This window comes from Choloepus didactylus, chromosome 5, assembly GCF_015220235.1.
Source record: "Choloepus didactylus isolate mChoDid1 chromosome 5, mChoDid1.pri, whole genome shotgun sequence".
Classification (NCBI taxonomy): domain Eukaryota; kingdom Metazoa; phylum Chordata; class Mammalia; order Pilosa; family Megalonychidae; genus Choloepus; species Choloepus didactylus.
In genome coordinates, this window is record NC_051311.1 from 69,897,457 (window position 1) to 69,902,834 (window position 5,378).

Consider the following 5,378-nt stretch of genomic DNA (forward strand, 5'->3'; position numbering starts at 1 on the left):
AGGGTCTGTGTAGTACAGTCCTATGTTTGTTTCTTTTTAAAATTTTTATTCTAGCAACATATGTACAACTTAACATTTCCCATTTTAGCCACATTCAAATATATAATTCAGTACTGTTAATTACATTAACAATGTTATGCTACCATCACCCACCATCCATTACCAAAACTTAGAGTCAACCCAAATATACACTCTGTACAAGTTAAGCATTAACTCTCCATTCCCTACCCCACCCCAGCCCCTTGTAACCTGTATTCTTATTTCTGACTCTTTGAACTTTCTTATTTTAACTATTTCATATTAGTGACATCATACAATATCTGAAAAACACAGAATGCTTCACACAAATTTCTGCTTTGTCCTTGCAGAGGGACCATGCTAATCTCTGTTTCCTTCCAATTTTAATATATTTGCAGCCAAAGAAAGCACTGAAGAACTTCTTATAACATTTCCTACAGGAGAGGTCTACTGGCAATAAATTTCCTCAGTTTTTGTTTTTCTGAAAAATATTCATTTCTCCTTCACTTTTGAAGAATGATTTCAATGAATATAGTATTGTTGGTTGATGTGTTTTTTTTTTCTTTCAACACTTAAATATTTCACCTCACTCTCATTTTTACATGGTTTCTGATGAGAAATCTGTTCTATTCTTATCCTAGTTCTTCTAGAGAAAAAGGTTTTTTTGTCCCTCCCTGCCCCCACCCTATTGTGCCTACTTTCAAATTCTCACTGTCTTTGGGTTTAAATAATATAATTTTTACACTAATGGCTATAGAATAATAAATGTTGGGGTAAGTCTCTCCCCTTATCCCTCTTTTTTGAAGTGCCTTAGCTATTTGGGGTCCTTTATTCTTCCCTATGAATTTAAGGATCAATTTGTGCAGTTTTCTATTGGGATTTTGACTGGGAAGGCATTGAATTTATGGATTATTTTGGAGACTTTTCATGTATCTAATATCAAATATTATTTTCAATTTCTTCTGTTAAAACTGTCAGCACAATAAATTCATGGTCTGCTTCCAAGATTATCCCAGGCATCAACTTTACCCATGTTATGACTTTGCATAACATGAGTTGACATATTTCTGACCTCTGGTAATTTCCTCTTTATCTTTTACCCAACTGCTAGGCCAATACCATATATTTTGGTATATTTTCAGTTTTAGTTACAGCCTATATATATTTTGGTGATTTTAGGTTTCAGTTATAGCAGCATCCCACTTTGCAGTACAAATATCTGTATTAGTCTGAATAAATAGGGTATGCTGCAGTAACAAATAAATGCTGAGATTTCAATGGATTAACACTCTAAATGTGTGTCTCTTACTCACTTAGCACAATGGAAATCAGGAGGTCCTTTTCTATCTTGAACCTCTGTCTTCTGAAATAGGTATTTTAATGTTATGTTAATTACTTGCTTGTACATTATATATTTAAACACCACACAAGTATTTGTTATTTGTCTGGTGTTTTGATTTTCTTAAGGGACTTTATTTTTCCAACCGTCACCCCAAATGGATGGCAAGATTGATCTCTTGCTTCTACCCTGAGCTGGTGGAATAATTTTTTTAGTTTCATTTTCACTGACAATGTACCTCTTTCAGTCTCCAAGTATTGTGAACAGTTATAAGCCCTACTAATTTAAGTCTCAAGCCACATCTCTTTTCCCTGATGAAAACCTCAGTCACCCACACTTCCATTCAGACATGACACTCCTATAAATCCCTGAAACATCAGCTCTCATTTATCTGTGTGGCTTCAAATTTCCTATTCAATTCTGACACAAGGGGTTCCTTTTTGTTCTTTCAAACTCTGCCATGAAGCTAAGAAATTATTTTGTTATATATTACCCAACAGATCTGCAGCAAGTTCTGCCATTTTGTCAGACTATCTGACACATCCTTTCTTCTCCTGGTTCTATTTCTGCTCTGTGTTTCAAAGAGAAAAGAAAGGGAAGATAATTAAAATTTGTTTACTAAATGCCAAGCTACTTACTATTCACAGAAAAGCCTTAAGGGGTTATTATCTACAAATTTGAGTTGACAGGATTGAAGTTATAGGGTATTAAGTCTCATGAGACAGGTTACGTATTTGGTGAAAGAATTGGTATCGGACTTCAGGCCTTCTAATTCTAAGACCCAGGCTCTTTCCATAATGACGTTGTTTATAAAATAACATAAGTAAACCTCATTCCTGGCTTGCTGTTCTTTGGATACATATCAAAGTCACCTCCAAATAGCCCAGGTAAAATTTTATTGTATGCTGGTTTGTAAGTGGTTTTCAACATTCCTTAATGTTTATAATCTTGAAGGAAGCAACTAATTTTCATTTAATAACATATATAAATGATTCTAAATTTTAAAAAACTTAAATAGTTAAAATATTTCCCTTCCGTCTATCTTATAATATTAATTTGTGTAGCAACCAGTTTTTGTAAAAAGATAAAATTCAAGCCATCATGGGTAACAATACCATAGATTCCACAGAAATCTGAATGTGTGAAGTGTTCTAATAATTTGCAAAAGAACATTATATTAAATTTTAAAGTTTCAGTTTCACCAAATGGAGAGCTCCAATTTTAATATTCCAATAAAGTATATGTTTGTAATTGTGTACAATTATATTAAATATGAGATTTATGGTTCCAAATGCCAACAAATGTGAAATTTAGTTACATATAATGTTTAAAGTTTTCTTCTACAAAATAATTCAGCACAAAGGAAAGTAATTTTATAAAAGACCCTCCATCATTTACAAATATAACTGAATCATTAAACTGAGCAACAGCAAAGGGGGATTAGGTATGGAAAGTAGGGCTGGTAAGAATATAGTTTATAGTCTTCAGGTCTTAATACATTTCTATTTTTAAAATCACTGTGTATAGTAATGAATTATTTATTATATTTTTGTTTCTAATCATGAACTAAATGTTATTGATTGGATTTTCCCCCAAAATATACATAATGAAAAAATTATAACTTGAAACAAATTTAAAATAAACCTTTCATAAACTATTGTGTAGAAAACTTATTGTCTTAAATTATGAATTTTGGAAAGTTTGAGCCATTAGAAAAAGTATCACTTTATCAGAAGTCTTCAAATAATGTTATAATGCATTATTCCTACAGTAACGGGTCTGACTCCACTTTCAATGTTTGACTGTTGACAGCTTTCTAGTCCCACCACTCCACCTAACCTTTCTGCCCCATATGGATAAGCAGATAAGAGCCAGGAATCTTGGAGCATGGGAGAATTTCAAACAGGGTGCAAGGAGACAGCCCCTAAACACCATAAAAGCCGGTCTTCTTTCCCAACTCTCCTAAGCCATTTTTGTACCTGTGGGAGCCTGCTCTGCTCTCCCCAGAAAGCTTCATTATGTGAGTGATAAAGCTTTTCACATCTTCTTCTTGTATATGCAGCAGCATCAGAACCTAATTTGGGGATGGAGGGTTGTGTGTCCCATCTCTGAGGAGTAAGCATAATAATTATATTGCTCATCAAAACAAATACTGACTTCTTTGAATTGAAGCTCTAAACTCTTTGACCACATGTTTGCAGAATGACTAACCGATCCTTTAAATTTCTCAACATGTCAACTGTGTACCTATGGGGAAAGTCACAGTGCTGCATCTGTCTGACTTTCCCCTGCAGCCTCACATGCCACAGTTCCTGAAGTCATAGTTATTCTCTTATATTTTCTTTACAAGTTTTAAACTTTGCTTTCATATTTAGGTATGCAGTATAGCTTGAATTTATTTTGTATTGCTTTAAGGTAAGAAACCTAATTTTATTTTTTCCATATGGATAACTGATGTACCAATACAATTTGTTGAATGTTCCAGGCTTTCCCCATGGGTTTGAAAGACTCAGTCATATAAAAACATTCCCATATGTATTTTGCAGTACCTCACATAGACTCCAGGAAGAGGGGCCCCTAGCCTAGAATCCATGCTTCAAAGGATCTGCTGTGGTCCTCCTGCATCATTTCCCTCCGCACAGTAAGAGGAGATGGCGAGCCAATGGACATGCCCACCCAGAGCCCAAGCCCCAATTTTACACCTACCTAGGGATATCCTGGAACCCAGAATTTCCTGACCTTATGGCTTTGAGCCCACTAACAGAGTCTACACAATCTGCTTCTCCCAAGGGCAGACCTTACCACCAAAAGGTGTGCTCCCAGGCATGAAGGTTGGCCAAATCATGGCTGTCTGAAGAGGTTTGTATAAACATGCTAGGGCTCTGCTGTCCACACGTCTGTGTGCATGAGACCCTTGGGAATGGGAAGAGAACATAAATAAAGGCCCAGGTGTTGGGGTCAGGGGCTTCCTTTCCAAGTACCACCACATTCTGGCATGAAACTCCAAGGAATCCAAATATTCTAAATTCAAACATGGCCTTCCACATTATTATGAAGGCATATATGTCCAGGTAAAAGGCTGAAACATGTTACATATAATCGTTTGATAGTTAGAGTTATATATTTAGATTTACGGTATGTGAGTCTCCATTTGCACTCTTGTTCCAGATCCCACAAATGATAGTGCTTGAATATGTTTTCAGGCTTTCGATCATGTTTACTTTGTCTGTTTGTCTTTTCCTGTACCATGGTACACCACCTCAATTAATATAACAGTTAATTAATAGGGCAATTTCTCTACAAATTTTGGTGAAAATCATCTTAATTATTCTTGACCTTTTTTCTTCCATATATATTTTTGAATCAGCTAATCAAGTTCCCCAAAATGCTTTCTTTAGGCTAAAATGTTAAAAAATAATAATAATAACCTTTTTTTTTTCTCTTTTAATTTAGTTTAAAATCTCTCTTCTGGCAAAATCCATGAATTTTCTCGTACTCTAACTCCCTCACATGCTATTGAATTCTAAGTACCTAATTCTTGGCATGGAAAGTAGTTCTTAGCCTCTGGATCAGTGGTTCTCAACTGAGGGCAATTTTGCCGACCATGGAACATTTCGCAATATCTGGATACATTTTAGGTTGACACAACTAGAGGGAGAGGTGCCACAGGCATATACTGGGTAGAGGCCAGGGAGGCTGCTAAACATCCTATAATACAAAGGACAGTCCTCATAACAAAGAATTATTGGGCCCAAAATGTTAATAGTGCCATAGTTGAGAAACTCTGTACTAGATAACACAGGGACATGGAGGATCCATTGGGACACATACATATACATAAGTAAACAGATGTATATGTTTGCACACATATAAGTGTATTGTAATCAGAATTTAGTTAACTATTTTCTTACTCTCTTCTTCATCTGAGACTTCTAAAGCAATTTACCAATATTACCTTGTTAACCCCAATCAAATGCTCTAGCAATAGGTGATTACTCCTGTTTTATTAATTCAGAGACAC

The 5,378-nt window shown here is 35.2% G+C and overlaps 1 non-coding gene across 1 annotated transcript; it reads right to left on the reverse strand.

The window, feature by feature from the left end:
* Positions 1-323: 323 nt before the first annotated feature.
* LOC119535597 lies at positions 324-425 on the reverse strand. Its single transcript, XR_005217219.1, has one exon. It is a non-coding gene; the product is annotated as a U6 spliceosomal RNA (small nuclear RNA).
* Positions 426-5,378: the final 4,953 nt, after the last annotated feature.